Here is a 19,576-nt window from a genome sequence, read left to right as displayed (position 1 = left end):
GAGAAGCATCAGCAATGGGAAATGGCTGCTTTGTACCATCAAGGTTTAATCCAGCATGGTACTGAGCACCTTCCAGTCCCAGTGACACCAGTGGGATCTGAGAGGGTTCGACAACTTCATGCACGGAGGCCTGTGCAGTCCAGGGTGGCCCCATCTCCTGCCAGCCCTGTTCCAATGGACACTGCTGTTCCTTGTCATGGGAAAAAACCAAGCCAACCAAACCAAAACCAAACCTCATGTTCAAAGCGTGATAGAGGTATAGCTGATAAACACCAGCATGGGCTGCCCCAGATGCTGCTTTCCCACCTTTGGAAGCAAGCGTTGGTCCTTACAGATGGCTAGCTAAATTGAGTATTACAAAGAGGTTTGGTGCAAGGTGAACCTGGAGGTTCATTTGAATTCTTGGCAGGTTTTCTACTACTTCATGCCTCCTTGGCAGTAGATTTTCCTGTCTTCCAGCATGGGAAGTGATGGGTTCCTACAGACCACCTAAATCACAGCAAGGATGATACTGTCTCACTGTCAGCCTGCATGTTATATTCCTCCTGAAATGCCCTGGCATGGGTGGGCAGGCCTGGCAATTGCAGGACGAGCTGGACTCTTTTTGAATCTGCGGAAAATGTAGTGAAATCCCCTTTCTCATATGAAACGCTTACTTTTCCTAGTTATTGCATTAACCTCAAGAGGCTGCAAGTTACAAGAAAATGCAGTGCCTCTAAAATTGAGGGGGCTACCTAAGATGCTGACCCACTGCTCAGGTTTTTAATTTGTATTAAATTGTGTCTTTTTGAGGAAGAAAATCAGCTTTCATGCTCTGGGGGTTACCCAGAGAGCAGTGCTCTAGAGCAAGCATTCAGGCTCCCCGTTTAATTTGCAAGGTGTCCTGATGCCACCCCCGTATGTTGAGCGCACAAGCAGGGAACGTGCTTCTCGCTTTTCTAAAGAGTTTTCACTCCACGCGAGGTAGAAATACATGTTGGGAGTGCACAAAGCCATAGATTTCAATGAGGGGAGATGCTTAAAGGGTGATTCACTTGGAGTTAGCAGGGGAGAATGAAAACCTCGGGGAATTTTAAGGAAATGAGTGATTGGGATGGGGGAAGGACCCGCCAGGAGCTTCAGGCCGGCCGCTCTCCAGGGTCCTGAAGCGCCGCCCCGCTGGATTTGGGGGGGTCCCGACCCCTCCCAGCGCTGCTGATCCCCCTGTTGCTCCTTCTGGCCTTGCTAAGGAGAAGGGTTGAAATCAGAGGATGCAAGGTGGGAGGGAAAAATACTCTCCGCTCTCTCCAGCATGGCTGTCAAGCAGTAGTGTTGATTGCCCAGAGAGGTTGGGGGTCACCGGTGTATTTTAAAGACCCGTCTGGGTAAAGCCGTGAAGGAGCTGGTCTGACCTTGTAGCTGATCCTGCCTTCAGCAGACAGTTGGAAAAGATGTATAGTGATACATAGATATATATGTGAGGTTCGTAAGGACGTGGTTTAGAGTCAGGGCTGGGTTAATGGTTGGACTCGATGATCTTGAGTGTCTCTACCAGTCAAAATGATTCTATGACTAGGTAACCTTCTGTGGTCCCTTACAAACAGAATTGTTTTGGGATCCTGTTACCTTAAGGGTTTTGACTAGCAGGGAGCAAAGCAATCTGCTCCCTCTCTGCATCACTCTGAGAACCGTTTCTCATGTACAAAGGTTGACTGACCATCCTCATATCACTGTGAAGTGGCTTTTATTGGATATTTACAGCAATTTTTTACTGGATATGCACACAGCCTCGAGGCAGGAGGGAGAGAAGGAAATTACACCCCCTGAACTGAAAATGCACAGACCAGCCCTGACTCTTGACTTGCTCCTGGAAGTCTGGTCAGTTAATGAGGAGCTGCCTGTGCTGCGGTGTGTGAGTGGTGATAAATGTCGCCCTTCTTCAAGCAATTTAGATGATTAGTACTTGGAGCCAGCTTGCATCTTGTTCCTTGGACTCTCAACAGTTCCACAGTAGGGTATGGCACCACCAGCCGCCTCGCGTTTAGTTACACAGCCCTGTTTGTGATCGCTGGGAGAGTCACTAAGACGCCCAACAGCACGGCGTGGCTCTGCACTTGATAAAGACACATCTGTGTGCTGAGCTGTCCCCTTATTGAGTTAAGGGCACAGAAAAAGCTCTCTTTCTCACTGTCACTTAAATGGTGTCAGGATTCGTGAAATCTTGCTTTCACATTCCTCCCAGACCCAGCAACAAAGGCTGCTTGTTGCGAGCTCATTGGCTTCTGTTTGGGTCCCTGTGACGTGCTCACAGATGTGTGCAAGCAAGTGGGAGGGAGGAGGGTGACAGAACCGAGGCTTTGTAACCGTGCACGTGTGGCAGCATGCATGGGACCCCTGAAGCTCCTCTCAGGCCAGCCCGCCTTTCATGACACATCTGGCATGCTTCAGACCATGGTTTTGGCACTGGCATTTTGAGCAGTCTGTCTGTAGCTGAATTGCAAGTCTTGCTGTGTGTCCAGGGACTTAAATCTTGGCTTATTGTTACTTCTCTCAGTGTAAATTCAAAATATTGTAGCTAGGTAGGATTTGATGCCCTCTGTAGTGAAGCTGTCCTGTTTCCCCAAACATAAGACGAAGTTTTATATTAATTTTAGCTCCAAAATATGCATTAGGACTTATTTTCAGGGGGAAGGCCAATGGCATCCTCAGGTGTGTTACAAGGGGGGTGGTTAGTAGAGCAGAGTTCCTCCTTCCCCTTTACTCTGCCCTGGTGAGACCCCATCTGGAATATTGTGTCCAGTTCTGGGCCCCTCAGCTCCAGAAGGACAGGGAACTGCTGGAGAGAGTCCAGCGCAGCCACCAAGATGCTGAAGGGAGTGGAGCATCTGCCGTGTGAGGAAAGGCTGAGGGAGCTGGGGCTCTGGAGCTGGAGAAGAGGAGACTGAGGGGGGACTCATTCATGGGGATCAATATGGAAAGGGGGAGTGTCAGGAGGATGGAGCCAGGCTCTTCTCAGTGACAACCAGTGACAGGACAAGGGGCAATGGGTGCAAACTGGAACACAGGAGGTTCCACTTAAATATGAGAAAAAACTTCTTCTCAGTGAGGGTGGCAGAGCCTGGCCCAGGCTGCCCAGGGAGGTTGTGGAGTCTCCTTCCCTGGAGACATTCAAAACCCACCTGGACACCTTCCTGTGCGACCTCACCTAGGCGTTCCTGCTCCAGCAGGGGGATTGGACCAGATGATCTTTTGAGGTCCCTTCCAATCCCAACCATACTGTGATACTGTGACATCTTATTTTTCCATGTGTGACAATCTGCATTTATTCTTGAACAAAAAAAATCAACATTTATTCAAATATAGTCATGTCATTGCATTCTGTCACATCCATCCTGCTGAATTCTATTGCCAATTAATTTTACTTTTTACATGTATAGGTGCTTGGACACTATTTAAATTGACTTTTTTAATGAACTGTAACTAGGGCTTATTTTTGGAGTAGGGCTTATATTTTGAGCATCCTGAAAATCATGCTAGGGCTTATTTTCAGGGTAGGCCTTATTTTCAGGGAAACAGGGTGTGTATATGAGCATGCACTGAGAACAACCTCTTGGAAACCGTATCAAATCAACGTGCTTGAATTGATAATCCTATTTCCTTCTCCCACTCTATCTAGTGAATTTGGATTCTAATGTAAAACCTCTTAAGCCTGAACTTTCTGTGAAAACTAACTGTTCTCTCCCTTATGCCCAGAAAAGCTGAAGTTAAGGCCAATCCATACATGTATTTATACAAAACACATGGGCTGCGTTTATTAGAAGACAAAAATGTGCATGGTAGCAGCGTCCTTCAAAAGATTGCATTGCGTTATCACAGCCCGACATCTCTTATTGACGGCTCGGATGCCAAGGCCCACGGGGTTTTATAACATTTTCCAGCAATATCAGCAGCTGGGTCCCTGGCTATGTATTTTTGGTTGACCTCGTCTGAATTCTCCTGGCCACCGTGACAGCTGGGAAGCTAATCTGACTTGAACCCAGGACAGCAGGCTTTGCTCTCATGTTGTATTCCACCGACTCCAGTTTCCTTGCCTACCTTGCTGCTCTAACCTTCCTCTCTCAATAGAGCAACCTTTCTAGAGAGCTTGGCTTGGGGGATGGAGGTGGGACAGGTTCCTGTGAGCACCAGGGGATAAACTGGGGAGCCTGTGCTTCCTAAATGTTCCTGGCAGGCTTTTTACCCAAGAGATCGCTGTGTTTGCTCAGCTGTGATGCTTCTTCCTTCCCCCTCACTCGCCTTGTGAGACAAACAAACGTAAATTATGTCCCTAAAATGGCCTTGGTCCATGATGCACGGTAATAGGTTTAAAAGACAACTTTATTGTAATTAAGAGAGGAGTTAAGGGCTAGTATAAGAATAAAGACATCTCTGATTGCAGAGCTTGGATCAAACGCTGCAGAAACAGGTTAGTTAAATTTGGGGATGGTCACCTCTGGAGAGGTAGTTCCCCAGAACTGCATAAATGGGAAATCAATGCTCTATCCTTGACATCCAGTTGTCCCCAAGCACCCCTTATCTTGCGAATTCACTTGCTGCTCTAGATGTTTCTCCAAGAATGGTTTATAATGGCAGTTATATAACATACAATAGCATGGTCCTTTTGTGAAAATCAAACCCACCGTAACGCTGTGAGTTAGGGTTGGGGTGGGGGGACGGACATTTGCTCTTGGTTGAAGGGACTGGTCAAAGCAGGAGAGGCTGAAAATGAATTTTAAATAAGTATATTGCCTCTTAGACCGAGAAAACATATAATTAACAATAACAAAACGAGGTGGCTCTACAAGGCAGCTAATTGCATTTTCAAATGTCAGCTTGTCAGTTCTGATTTAGTCTTCAGTCAATCTGGGCTTTGCCAGAGCAGTGCCTGGTTTTAAACAGCACTTCCCTCTCCTGGCACCGCGGCGGGATCTTCTCCTTCCTTGTCCTAAGAAATCTTTGCCAACTCAGCTCCTGTTTAGCTTCACCTTCAATGTGGTCTCACTTGTAGAATTTGATACGGGAGCGCTGATACGTGTGCTTTATGAGGTAGGCTTCCATTTGCTGATGTCAAGGTGGGAATTGGCAACATGTGGACAACCCGAGATTCCTTGGATGGGAAGTAAATCATGTCACGCTTGCAGCTTGCTGATTCTGTTCTGATAGATGGCTGAAAAGTTCTGTGCTTCACGGCTGGTCCTCTGAGTAGCAGCATGTGCATTTAGAGCTACATTAATCGAAGGTAAATGATGATGAAGTATTTTGAGGTGGTTTATCAGAGCGTTGATGGGAATCAGGATTGAGGTGGCCAGGGAGCAACCCTTTGGAGCAAACCTCCTTCAGCAGAAGGAGCGGATGAGAAGGAAAGGAGAAACCCTGAAGTTCCCGCGAGTTTTCGGTCTGTGGGTGTGGGATATCACTCCAGATGTGAGGGTGTATTGGCAGCCAAAATTCAGCCTCTGCGGAGAAGGCTGATGTGTGACCACAACCAGGAGCTGGGGGAGGAGCACGGGGACGTCCTGGTTCCACAATCCTACTGGGGATTGCTCTGTGTCTGGTTTCCATCAGTTGAAACCGTGCAGCAGGTTGGTGTTGTAGGTGTTTAAGCCACAGTGCCCATCACGGCTGCATCACAGGCAGCGATGAGCATCCCTCTCCTGTCCTGTATCACGGGCAGCGATGAGCATCCCCCTCCTGTCCTGTATCACGGGCAGAGATGAGCATCCCCCTCCTGTCCTGTATCACGGGCAGAGATGAGCATCCCCCTCCTGTCCTGTATCACGGGCAGCGATGAGCATCCCCCTCCTGTCCTGTATCATGGGCGGCGATGAGCATCCCCCTCCTGTCCTGTATCATGGGCGGCGATGAGCATCCCCCTCCTGTCCTGTATTATGGGCGGTGAGGAGCATCCCCCTCCTGTCCTGTATCACGGGCAGTGACCAGCATCACCGTCCTGTTCTCTATCATGGGCAACGAACAGCTCCTGTTCTGTATCTTGAGCAGTGTTGAGCATCACCCCCCTGTTCAGTATCACTGGAAGTGAGCAGCATCACCCTCCCGTTTGGTATCATGGGCAGCGATCAGCATCACCCTCCTGTTTGGTATCTGTATCGTGGGAAGCGGTGAGCATTGCCCTCCTGTTTGGTATCATGGGCAGCAATGAGCATCACGCTCCTGTCCTGTATCACGGGCAGCGATGAGCATCCCCCTCTTGTCCTGTGTCACGGGCAGAGATGAGCATCCTCCTCCTGTCCTGTATTATGGGTGGTGAGGAGCATCCCCCTCCTGTCCTGTGTTATGGATGGTGAGGAGCATCCCCCTCCTGTCCTGTAACACGGGCAGTGACCAGCATCACCATCCTGTTCTCTATCATGGGCAGCGATCAACATCACCCTCCTGTTCTGTATCTTGGGCAGTGATGAGCATCACCCCCCTGTTCAGTATCACTGGAAGTGAGCAGCATCACCCTTCTGTTTGGTATCATGGGCAGCGATCAGCATCACCCTCCTGTTTGGTATCTGTATCGTGGGAAGCGATGAGCATCGCCCTCCCGTTTGGTATCATGGGCAGCAGTGAGCATCACGCTCCTGTCCTGTATCACGGGCAGCGATGAGCATCCCCCTCTTGTCCTGTGTCACGGGCAGAGATGAGCATCCTCCTCCTGTCCTGTATTATGGGCAGCAATGAGCATCCCCCTCCTGTCCTGTATCACGGGCAGCAACCAGCATCACCGTCCTGTTCTCTATCACGGGCAGCGATCAGCATCACCCTCCTGTTCTGTATCTTGGGCAGCGATGAGCATCACCCCCCTGTTCAGTATCATTGGAAGCGAGCAGCATCACCCTCCCGTTTGGTATCATGGGCAGCAATGAGCATCACGCTCCTGTCCGAGGCAGCCAGCACACACGCGGTGTCAGCTCTGCATTGAAGCAACACACAGTGAGCAGCAACGTGTCACTTCCACTCAATGTAGCTGTGGACGGTGGCCTCGCAGCTGACCAGCGAGAACGCCGAATAAGCGGGGAAATGGCACTAATGAACTTTTCAGTGTCTAATCCCTGACGTGCTTAGGCAGGGGTGGTGTGTCTGGACTTAAGGATGGCTTTGGGCTGCCTGCAGTGGCAGAGCATCCGTGGAACTCACACTTAAGGCTTTGGAGGCTGCAAAGTGCTTTGCATTCATATCATGCCGGGGGTGGCTTTTTGGGGACACTGAGGGTGTGCAAGGGCTGTGCTCCAGACACAGCCCGCCTGAGGGACGAAGTGGATTAAGCAGCAAGAGTGCAGTGAAACAACTGAAAAGAGAATTTTTCAAAGTGTTGCTTTTCTTCTTTCTCCACGTTTCAAGGCCCAGTTTCATCCTCTGGTTGTTATTGCAGGATTATTCCCTAAAATGCAGCTAAAAGCTTATTAAAAATATCTTGTAGGACAAACCCACAAGTCTTTATTCCAATGCCAGCTCTGCTCCCAAGAGGCTGTAACCCTGAACCAACTATTTAGATGCTCTGCCTCAGTTTCCCTGTATATGGGTAAGGAGGATTGTCCATGCTGCAGGGACTGGTAGGTGTTTTCTCCTCATCAATAAACCCTGAGGCCCTGGGTAAGCACAAACTATTTATTCTGTGGGCTGTTGAAGATATTAAATCACTGCCTTTGCCTGGTTCAAGTCAACATAAGTCAATCAATTTGCAATAGATCCCGGTTCTCAATCAGAAGGAGCTCTCGCAGAATAAAACAGAGCAGACAAAGGGCGGGGATGTGGTGCATGGAAGTTACATGCCAGAGAGCAAAAAGATGCCTCTCTACAAGGGAAATGCAGCTTGTGCTTGATGCTGCCTATTGTCCGGTAACGAGGGGTTTGCAGAGCTGTGCTGGCGATGCTCCTGCTATTGATTCGGAACAGATGCTGGGATGCGGGAAGGCAGATGGAGCCCTGCAGCGCAATTACCTCCCACGATGGGGTGGGCAGCGCTGGCCAGATGCCACGTGGGGCTGGTGCGAGGGTTTGGGTTCAGCCTGGGCAAACCCTTCCCAGTGAGCCTGCGGCTGGGGACGGACCTTGGAGATAAATGCAGTCTTGGGCAAGTGAATCTGACACTTGACTAAAATCCTAATTGTGCCGGTGCCGAGGGACCCCGCGCTGCTCGGAGCAACGTGTGCTGCTGGCTTTCTATTTCTGAATCATGATCTGTGACAGATCCATCGTCGTCTTTGGCACAGGGCTCTAGAGGGCAAAAGAAAGGCTTTTGAAGTTGGGTTGCCATCAGTGCGTGCTCATGGCTAATTATAGCTCCATCACTAATTATAGAGGTGGAGGGAGGGAGTAGTGGGGACCATCACTTCATCCCGCTGTTTTGACCACAACCTCAGCACCTCTGTGCACATCTGGGCTGTGGCCAGTGGCTGAAACCCCCTCCTCAGGTGCCTTTTGGGTGCAAAGGGTCCTGCCCAGCAGCTGAGCCTCTGGCGGGGAGCCAGGGGGTGTATGTGTGATATCCGAGGTTTTGTGATGAGTTTCTAAGCTGGAAAATACGGTTGAAATGAGAAACAGCTACAGCTGGGATCCTGGAAGCAGAGGAGAATGTTTCAAGAGCAAGTTAAAGATGCACCAAACAGTTAATTGGGACTTTTGGAGGGTTTTTAGAATACAGCCTCAAGTGTTAATCAGGCAGATAAAAAGCATCTTCCTCCTGGAGAGGAGCTTAATGCAGAGTTAGAGTTGTTTGCTGGCTGCTGCCCTGGGTGTGTTCAGTCCCTGATAAAGCACCAGGTCTGGGCTGCAAAAGGAGCTCAGGGCTTTCCTTCCATCACCGCTGACCTGGGGGCTTCCACGCCATGGAAAACCCATCCCCTCCCCAGCAGCTCCTTATCCCTGAAAGACGCCCAGTTCTAAAAGCCTCTTCGGGTTTCTCTGGGGGGGGGAAAGAATCAGCTCCAGTGGACTCTTCTTGCTCGGTGTAAGCCTGTAAGCAATCAATGGGATTTCAAGGGTCCTGAAAAGAGAACATGGCTCATCTTCCCTGGGGAGCTTTTATTCCTCCTCATTATTCCCCATCTCCCTGGCCTGCAGCTTGTGCTGTCCCCAACTTAAAGCAATAGAGATATTGCACTGAGTTAATCCCCGGTGACTTGATTCATTTTCAGGCCGGGTTGATTTTATTTATGTATTTATTTATTTATTGCTGGCGACCGGCCTTGCTTCTCACCCCCTGCCGCTGCTTTCCGTGGCACATCCGAGGCCACCGCCTCCTGCCAGGCTCTGCATCTCTCGCTCCGCGCCTCCGTAACGCGCCGTCTGGCCTGTCCATCACGGAGCAGACAGCATCCGAGCATCCGACGGGACAATTTTCAGCCTGCGGTGCTGGCAGCGTCCTGCTGCTGTCTGGAGCGGCGGGGGGAGCAGAGCTCAGGCTGCTGTTGTGCTGGGAGGATGATGGTGCTAATGTGGGTGTCTGGGGGAGTAAAGGTCAGGATGGAGGGTGCTCACCGAAGCTTGGTGGCTCTGCAGGGTCAGGGTAATGTCTTGGGGGCATCACAGGGAGATGCCACCCAGATCTCACAGAGAGGTGCAAGCAGAGCCCAACCTGCTGTGTTCTCACCAGCCTGGGCACAACAGTAGGGCCAGACCTGGCAATTCAGGGCAACCTGCACAGTTTGATGGCTCTGAGCGCTGGGAGGTCTGACATTCCTGTGCGAGGATGAGTTCTGTGACGATCAGCCCTTACGGCAGCGTGAGATACAGAGGCTCCTGGGGCAGGTGGGGAAGGATCACGGAGTTTTGCAGCAGCTGCTGTTGCTGCCCCTCCAGATGTGCCCGATCGGCCTCTTCCCCCACCCCGGTGCCAGATCTGGGGCTGAGACCCCAGGCAGCTGCTCAGCGTGGGGAGCGATGCTGGTTCCACAGCTCTCCGCTCCCGTCGCCGTTTCTCCGTCCTAGCCCTGCATCACGTTTAGCCTGTTGGGTATCGTGACGGTTCAGCTGCAGGTCTGCATTAGGCGATCTACGCAGATTGGAAGTAATTCAGCTTTTAAACTCAGATCTTCTATCTATTTAACCTTTATTCAAGAGGCCGGATCATGTTTTAATTTCAAGAGGAATGCATTGCCCGAATGCAGGGGAAACTAGAGAGAAGTAACTAATCATTTGGTAGGAACGTGGCTTACGGTTTCAAATCCCAAGGCTTGGTCCTGCCCTCATTGTCCCATTGCATTGGATCCCTTATCCCTCTCCCTTCCAACCTGGCTCTAATTTTCTAGTGGTTTGAAATCCGTTTGGACCTGCTGGCTTGCCCATTAGGCATTGCCCCATCTCAATAATCCGGATCAGCAAGGCAGACTGCGTAATTATCTCGGCAGTTACTCTGGGTTAATGAGAAATACAGAGAGCAGAGTTGAACTGAGATCAGTTTGTGGTGGTTACCCTGCCCTGTTGTGGGGGAGAAAGGATTTGGGGGGGTTTGTGGAGACCAAGTTTCATTGTGCTTGTGCTGAAATTAGCTGTTTGAGGTTTGAAGTTATTAGAACGATAATTGCTACTAAAGGATAAGTTTTGCAGCAGTGTGGGGTGGATTGGGTGCTCTTGTTGATGGAGATAAGAACATACCCCTTGGCATATAACATTAATATCAAACACTTGGGAGACTGGAGCCAGAAAACAAGGGAGATGTTGCTGTATTAGCTCCAAAATATCAGGTTCTGGGTACATCTGAGCTGTGTCCTCCGAGGGCACCTTGGGGAGGCAAGAGAATTGAAGAGCTTGCTCAAAAAGGTGTCACCCGAACTGTCCCCAGGGTTTGGACCCCCTGGGAGGGCAGCTAAGACCACAAACACTTTGCTACTCGCACCCGTTTAATCAGGGAAATGGAAAGAGCATTTTAATAAGATGATAATGAAGTTGTGGATCAGATTGGTCGGGGCCTCATTTGAAGCGACGAAAGGGGAGCTTTGTTTTTTCCTTGAGTTTATCACTTCTGTTCTTGCCTGATTAGTCGTAATCTTCTGCTGTCCTTCACTGGGAAACTCCCGCTTTTCTTCTCAGCAAAAATCTATCCTGAAGTTTGTATATGATCCTCCAGGGAAATCAGGCCACCTATATTTCATTTAGTGACTTCAAACAATTAACCTAACAAAGATTCCTCTCTCTCTCTCTCCTCTCCTTCCCCCATCTGTTTCCTAATTACCAGTGGAACTGGGATACATCTGCAGAGTGTGCCCATTGCTTTTAATTAAGTCACCTCTCTTCTATAGTTTGTGTTTGGTTCTTTAAAAGCTGTGTCTCGCTACTGGGAAAACCAGGATGTACCACGGGGGTGAGTGAGACTGAAAAGGGTCTGAGATTCACATTTTGGGGATCTCTTTTCATGTCAGAGCTGGGATGTGGAATAATTTCCATCCTTCTCATGGATCTGGTAGTGACAAGTCACTTGGAGTGACCCCGGAGGAGGTCTCAGCCCGGAGCAGCTCTGGGATAAGCTGTCTTTGGAGCAGGGCAGCAGTTTGAGGAGGAGAGAAAGCTCCCGTTTCTCTGTTCAAGAAGGGAAAATCCCTGTGTCTGTCTGTCCTTGTGCAGTCTGTCCTGCCTACCCCATCCCGTGTCCTCTGGGAAGCTCCAGCGATGCTGTGCCAGTGAGCTCTCCCTTCCTATTAAAGGCTCTGTGTGATGATGGGCTGGCCGCTGCATCCATACTGGTGTTACTGGGAGGAGGAGCAGCGCCCTGCAACGGGGACTGGGGATCCGTATGGGAACTAACGCCCGCTTGGTGCAGGGTTTGCCGCAGCCTTTGGCTCTCAGTGCAGAGATCCGAACGACCTTGTGTTCCCCAGCTCCAGCATCCTTGCTCCCTTCTCCCCCTGCTCTTTGCCCCCCTCTGCCCTTCTCCTCACCCTCTATTTTCCTGTGCCTTGCCCTCCCTGTGCTCTGAGTCACCCTGTCTGCACCACGGGGGACACGAGGAGGAAAACCTGTTCACGTCTGGCTGTTCAACCCACGCTGCCGGCGCGGGGGGAAGGAGCTGAGACACATCTGCCTCCCCCCACACTGTGGTTCCCCCCTTTTCCCACCATGCCTGGGTCCCCGTGCACCCCAGCAGCCCCTCTCATAGGGACAGTGCTTCTTTCACGGCACCTGCAGCCTGCTTGGCAGAAAAGCGTGTAACTGTTAAGAGACACAGTTAATTATAAGCAGGGAAATACAGTTTGGGTTCTGCTGAAACCTGCTGGGAGGTAATTATCCCCTCCCTGGCTCCGCGTGCCGTTGGTGTGCCGCGGTGCTCCGGGAGTTAAATGCGCAGCTGATGCTGCTGGCGCTGCATCTCCGGCGTGAGCCTCGCAGGGCTCCGGGCAGGTCCCGCCAGCCGTGCCGGCAATGCAGTAAGTGATTCAGCACAACGGCTGGAGCGAGGCGGGTTTGGGACCAGGCAGTGGCTTGGCTGCGTTTGCTTGCGCTCTGCCGCGTTTTGGGTCCTGCTCGGGTGGTGTTAGAGCGTTGCGGTGGGAGAGGATGGATGGATGGATGGATGGATGGATGGATGGATGGATGGGTGGATGGATGGATGGATTGCAGCCCGGTGGGTGTTTGGGGGGCTAAGGGGTTGGCCATGTGCTCCCAGCATGATGCAGGAGACCAGAACACCTTGCACTGGTCACAGATGCTCAAGGACAGGTTGTGTTTGGGAGCGGGCAGGGCTTAAGAGATGTCTGGAGCTTGGTTCAGCAGCTCGCTTTGTGCTTTTTGCATTACAAGATCAGGACCTGGGAGCTCAAAGAGGATTTTCATTGTTTTCCACCCCAGTTGGTAGAAGGGCAGGAAAGCCCATGCTGTCCAAAGTGTGTCCTCTCAACCAGCCTCCTCTTTGGCTTCTTTTTCTTAAACTGGGGGGGTTCACACTTTTTAAGCTTCATCTTATACCTTGCAATAAATAACGTTCTCGGCAGAGTCTGTGTTTGGGGCATATCAGGGCTGTGACTACAGGTCAAAGAGGGGCATGTGCTTTAGTTAAATCACTCTCTTGCACCTCAGTTTGGTACCAGCAGGGTTGGTACCCAAGCAATCTGAAAGTCGCTTGAATGAGTGTGGTAGAAGATGCGGCTCCCTGCGATGCTCCTCAGTCTTCTGTACCTTTATTGCCTCAGTTTCCATAGCTGTAAAATGGAAATGCTGCTGCTGGGGAAGGAGAAAATAGTGCTGAAACACTGGTGAAATACTTACAAATCCTGGCTAGGAAGTGTCTGTCGGGGAGATCTCTGCTCTCAGCTTTGCCGCATGATGTGCGGGTCTGTCTCGCTGCCCCGGCCGCTGCTGCCAGTGGGGCTGGAACAAAAGGATCTGGGAACAAAACCCCATCGTACCAGCGGTGCTGGCACCCAGGACACGGGGACAGGCCCTGGCTGGCACTTGAACAGAGTGGGGACAGAGTGGGCAGTGTTGAACCACAGCTCCTGCATTGTTCATGAGTGAAAATCCAACAAGAGCAGGGAGGCAAGGGAGAAGAAAGTTGGAGTTATTAATAACAGTTATTGTGCCTTCTCCCCTTCCCTGGCCCATGGGGATGGGTGGGCTGGAGATAAGGCAGCCAGGGGGTGGGGGGGGAACAGGGAAAGGGTCTTGGGCAGAAACCCAGTGATTTCTGGGCTCATCACAGGCAGATTGGGTCCATGCCAGGGCCAGGGATGTTGGAGCCGTGGGGCTTATAGCTCTGCCAGGGGCTGAGCGCATCCTCCCCGGCGCCCTGGCACACGTGGTGCTGGGGAGAGAGGAGACAGAGAAACCTTAACCCGAGCTCTGGAGGGGAAAAACCCGGGTCTTAAATGGGAAAGGCAAAGGTAGGCGGCTCTCTGCCCCGGCAGTGACTGGTGAGGAGGTGGCGATTGAAGTGTTTTTCTGTGAAAGCCATGGATGCTGAGATGTTTGCAGGAGGATGGGCAGGAAGGTCTGGTACGGTGTCCTGCTTGAGGGCTGACCCGTGTGTCCCCGTGTGAGTCACCTTGGGGCTGAGCCCTGTGCCAGTTCCATCCGTGTGTGTCTGTCCTGCTTTGGCAGCTGAGAACGCCCACCCTGCCTGCACCCTGACCCCCTCTTTGCTCTCCCATTGCCTCATTTTCCTCGGCTGGATGCTGCCCGGGGCAAGTTAATTGGGTTTTGATCTCTATTATCGCAGTGTGTCTTTTGACTTCCGTGCTTTCTGTCCTTTTCAGAGTCAGGCAAGGATGACACATGCATCTAACCCTTTAATTTCTGCTCTCGGGGCCGCTTGTCACCGAGACGGAGCTGAATAACTGAATAACGCCATTGCTGTGCTCAGGTGGAAACAGCCCGCTCTTCTGCAGGGGGGAGGCGGTGGCGTAAATACCAGACTTCAGCAGAAACATATGTACCTTTTGATTTAATTAGGATGCTTCTCTTTTAATCCAAAGAGCTTTAGGGCAAGATGTAAAAGTGCTATCCTGACTTCTGGGATTACTTAATAAGCTTTTTCTTGCAAAAGTAGTTGGTGGCTCTGCAGTCATCTGGGTGTAAGCTGATTGTAGCTCCCCTTGCACTGTGGGTTTGTTTGAGTCCGAGCTGGTGTGGGAAGGAGGTTATTCCAAAGCACCTATAGGTGCTCCCCAGGGTGCAGACAACAAGCAGAGCACATCGCAGGCAGCCCCAGGGTGATGGCAGAAGGCTCAAGCACCCTGCAGCCTCTGGGTAGGAGGAGATGGAGACGATGGAGTTGAACTCCTTGGGGAGGTGATTAGTGTCATCTTCCTCCCAATAACTGTGCTGGGCACTTTCATTACTATTTAATGGCTGGCTTTGTTCCGCTTTGCACAAACCTTCCTTGCACTAAGATGCTTTGGCTCTCAGGCCCTGGAAAGCTCGGTGCACGGAGGAGAGCACGGCCCGCTGGGCTGGCTTCGTGCTTCGGAGGGATGAGAACAGCACGTTGGAGCTGGTGACCTGGAAATCTGCCTCCCTGCTCTCCTCCATGCGCCCAGGTGGATTGTGAGCTGTGCAGCACAAGGACAATATTGCATCTCCGTTGCCCTCAGCAGTGGCTCACACACAAATCCAGGCTCTTTTTCCAGAGGAAAGCTGCTCTCTGAGCTCTCCAGGTTTCGACACAGGCCGCATGGTCGGATAGTTTGGGTGTAATTGCAGCCGCGTTGCTCTGGAGATGCTGTGTCGAGTTCTATACATCAGTGGTACCTGTCTGTTGCTGTCATTTGATCTGATTAAAGTGAAAACCTCTCACAGGATTGACTGGGAAACCCATCCTCAAGACCCTGATAGCAACAACAGCGTTTCGGTGTTTGCTTCCAGAATACGCTCCAGCAGACATCTGTTAGGGGGATTCTCTTTCAGGGACCCAAAATTACCTGCAGGTCATTCTCCCCTGCATGTAGCTCAAGTCTCAGCTTCTCTCCTGCCTGTAAAGCATCTGAATTCGGGCAAGAAAAACCTGAAGTCTCTGGATAAACTCAATTCTTCTGTGTTCATCCTCCTGTTGCCCTGGCATCTTTCCTTCCATCCCCATAATTGTGCAGTACAGCCCCGGTATTGAAAGGCAAGTGAAAATTACACCCGTCGGGCTCCACGCTGTGCTGGAGTGGTGGAGATGCAACAAGAACCATTAGTCACCCTGTAATATCTAGCAGCAAATTTGCTGGGAATTGGGAAAAAAAGGGCGTAACGCATGGCAAGATCCCCTGCACCCAGCAATGAACCGGCAGGAGGGCTTTATATTAACAGTGGGACCAGGGGAGAGAAGCTGATGCAAGGAGCTGATTGTGCTGCCAGCGCTCAGGGTATGGCAAATACATTTCCATGCATCTCCCTCTCTGTAGGAAGAATTTGCATAGAACTGTATAGCAAATAATTAGCATAAAATGGTTGCAATGAGGTGGTTGGATGGGTAAAGGCTCCTGGGGGTGTAGCGGGTGGCCCTGGGCAGTTTGTGCTCTGGAGGGAAAGGAAGAAGAATTCCCAGAGCTACAGGGGGAACCGGCTGCAGTTCCCAGTGGGAAACGCTTATTGAGCTCTGGTGGGGTGGGAGCGGTGAGGAGGTTTCTGGTTTCCCGACCGTCACATCATTGTGGCAGAACACGGTCCTTTAAATCGAATCAACGTATTATATATTCCAAGTGGGTATTTTCTTGTCCAGGTCAGTTTATTTGCTGCAGTGAGTAACTGGATTTCTCTGTCCCTCGCTGGATGGTCTGCACGGGGGTGCAGGAAGGGGGCTGAGATGAAAATAAGCAGGAAAAGGGCTGGGAAAGGGCTGGTTGTCTCCCCACAGCACCGCAGCATCCTTGCCAGGCTCTGTGCCCAGCCTCAAGTTACATTTTGGTGCAAAATCAAGGTTTGGCATTGGGAATAACAACAAAATAAACTTAACATTAAAAAATAGAATCGCAGTGAGGTCAGAAATCTCTGCTGGGGCTTAGGCTGCAATGGGAGCTGAACTAGTGGGGTAGGAGAAGGGGTATGAAAGCAGCAGTGGGGTGTGAAAGCAGCAGTGGGGTGGCCAATGGCTCAGAGATTCCCTGCAAGAAGGTTTTTCTTCTAATGAAGAACAACCACCAAAATATAAAAGGCACTCAAACTGATGCTTCAGAGCTGACATGGCAAGAAAGGGCCCTATTTTTAAATATAAAATTAACAACCTTTTGGCAAGGGGAATGGAGAAGAAGGTGCTCTGCCCGCCTGCTCCCGGGCAGGGCTGCTGGGGAACACGCTTCAGAGGGCTCGCTGTAGCTCTCACTAATTTCTCATGAATAATTTTTGAGGTGGGAAGCGAATTCCCCCCCTTTTCTCGCCCGGGCGGGTGTTTCTGCGCATGCACTCCGGTTGCTATGGCCACGCGCCAGGGCTGCGCTCCCGGGGGATGCGGCCGGGGAGAGCTCTGGGGGTTCATGACCCCCGAAAAGGGCTCGGATGGGGATGTGGGCCCCGCTGTGTCTGTAGCTCCAAACCATCCTGCTCTGATCTGGGGGTGCGATTCAGCGACACCCTAAAGCCTAAATATCTGGGGTGCGTACCCACGTGTTCCCAGGCAGGGTTCGCTCCTGCAGGGTTTGTTCCTCCTTCATGGAAATCCTCATTTTTCCAAAACTCAAAGCTCCACCCCTCTTGCGTTCCTCAAGATTTTTGACAGTGGAAACCTCCTAGCTGGGCTGGATGAGGGGCTGATTTGATTTAATGCCTCGGTCATTTAATCCTCTTTGTCTGGTTGCCGAGCCGCTGGCGGTTCGGCTCCGCTCGGCGCTGCCTCCCCAATGCGCTTGTGCCTCTTGGTCCTTCTGCAGCGGGTTTGTCCTCCCCTTTTCCACCCAAAATGACAGTCGTGGCCACCTCTGTGTTTGATCCCGCTTGCTCGGTGGTAGGGCAGACTCAGGGTGAGAACCCCCATTCCTGCTGCAGCGGGCAGCGAGCATCCAACTACACCTCGCATGGGGCTTTGCTCATCTTCCCCTGCCGCCTTCTCAAAATACACAAAGCATACAAAGGGTTACAGATGCCTGCAGGTTTTGAGCAGCTTTCTGAGCCCCGAGCGGGGCTGGGAGGCAGATATTATGGGAATTGTATGCATGCTTGAGCAGGAGGGAGGCTGCTCGGCATCCGCTGTCACATGCTGCCTATTGGGATGCCAGGGGAAGGATCCTGAGGTTGCCACCCAGAATAGATGTTTGTTCTGAAGCTAATTGCCCCCTTTCAGTGATTCTCAAATAGCAGAGTGCCAAACTTTCTCTGCTCTGGAAATTCCTGGAAAATGCCTGACACTTTTCATTATGCGTTGGGGAGAATGCTTTAAAAGAGCTAACCAGCAAAATAAACAGCTGCTTGTAGTTGTGCGATGATAAAAAAGAGTGGTTTATGAGCAGCGAAAATACATTTCTGGCTTTCTCAAGCTCTTTCGATGGGCTGGGTTCTGACAGCCTTGTGATTTCCCCAGTTGCTTCGCGAAGCGTTTGCCAAGTGCGAGGGGGATGAGGTTTTCGGGGGGAGAATTTGGGCACCTTTCCATGTCTGAAATGGTACGGACTGAATTCCTCTGCGTTTGTAAAAGCAACGTTGCCATCGGGTTTTTCCAAATGTGTTTTATTCTCCGCCGGTGCCCAACGCTCAGAGCTGAGTTCCCAGCCCTGCTGGTAGCACTTGCCAGGCAGCAACGCTCTGACCAGGGCACCTGGAAGATGCTGATGCTGCCTTTATATACGTTCAGGCAAGAAAAAACAAGCGGTCCTGCTCAGGACCAAGCCCCTTGTTACCTTCTGATGTTGAAACTAAGAAATGAAACAGCAGAATCAGTTATATTGTTAAGCATTATCTTTATTTTATAGCGCGGGGGAGCTCTGGGGATCATCCTCCATAAGTGCTCCAATGACTGGACGCTCTTGCATTGCTTATATTGACACAATTATTGCATATTAATTACAATTTTTAGAAATTTTGACATACAGTACATCTGTACTAGGAAATAATTGATGTTCTAATTGTTTAGTTTCTTACCTACAATACATCTAGTAATTATTAAATATAAACTAAGCACTCTGCTTCTAAGCAATGTATTATTTAATATTCTGCCTCCCTCTTGTCGTGCAGAAGGATCTAAAGCTTGAAAAACATCCCCTCATTTTGCAGGTGGTCAGAAAGCGTTGATCATGCCAATTGGTTAATGATGGGTATGTCTTCTGTAATTTAATCACAGTGTACATCAATTTAGCAGCTTCTCTTCGATGTTGCTTCACCATTTTGTATTACTGAGCACGGGCTTGCGTGCAAATGAGCGTGAAAATCGCATCCTTAAATAAGAGCGTAACTCATGAGCCAGGAGTTGGGTTGAATCAGATATAAAGATGCAGCTGGGGGGATACAGGGTCAGCCTAGAAATGGTGGGACTTGTGGCTCGCTACCCCTTTTGTTCACGCTGGTTTGGAAGTAAAGCTGCTCATGGGATAAGTGCATTGCCCTGAAGTGCAGCTCGTTAGGAACAGAACCAGCAGAGAGGCTGGAAGGCAAAACCAAACTCTCTCATCGCTTATTATGGCTTAAAAACAATCGAAGCCGGCTTTCCCCCTCTGTTCTTTGAGGGGGTTTAATAAATGAGCTGTGAAAATCTCTCTGGGGAGAGATGATTTTTTAATGTAGCTATCTTTGAAGCGTATGCTTGCCTTATCAACACTACTAACAAAGTCATAAAGCGGGGAAATGTCTAAATGGGTTAGGTTCTTCAGTGCCGTTAACTCTTGATGGGATTAGTGCATAACTATGGTAGCATGGAAGAAACCAACCTTCACTACCATGAGTTTTGACATCAGTGTATTGCATATATTCTTTTCCCTTTGCAGCGATCCAGCTCCACGTGGTTCTTGGTGTTCATTTGGGTTAAGACATTCAAGCTTAGCCTAATTTTTAAAGCAAAGTTAGCGTGGAGCTTTCCTTTGGGTTCCATTCCACTCGTAAAGCCGCTGCATAAAACCCCAGCTCGCACAGCTCCTTCAGTGTGAGAATAACGTTGCTTGGAAGAAGGCAGCAAGCTGTGCTAGGAATCAAAAACAAGAGAGAAACTCTTTCCAAAACC

General features: G+C 50.5%; 1 protein-coding gene across 20 annotated transcripts in view; it reads left to right on the top strand.

Annotated features, from left to right (window-relative positions):
* NFASC (neurofascin) overlaps positions 1 to 19,576 on the top strand; it is an 88,864-nt gene that overhangs the window by 3,092 nt on the left and 66,196 nt on the right. The window contains exon 1 of one of the 20 annotated variants that reach the window (XM_071817905.1): positions 12,294 to 12,383. The exons of 17 other annotated variants lie outside the window; for them this stretch is intronic. The gene's annotated coding sequence lies outside the window, so the exon portion shown is untranslated. Of the gene's footprint in view, positions 1 to 12,293; positions 12,384 to 19,576 lie in introns of those variants that run through there. 2 more of the 20 variants (XM_065854776.2, XM_071817906.1) reach the window with 2 other exon arrangements.

This window comes from Patagioenas fasciata, chromosome 21, assembly GCF_037038585.1.
Source record: "Patagioenas fasciata isolate bPatFas1 chromosome 21, bPatFas1.hap1, whole genome shotgun sequence".
Lineage (NCBI taxonomy): Eukaryota > Metazoa > Chordata > Aves > Columbiformes > Columbidae > Patagioenas > Patagioenas fasciata.
Note: the sequence above shows the minus strand (reverse complement) of the source record. Positions and strands in the feature narration are given on the sequence as shown.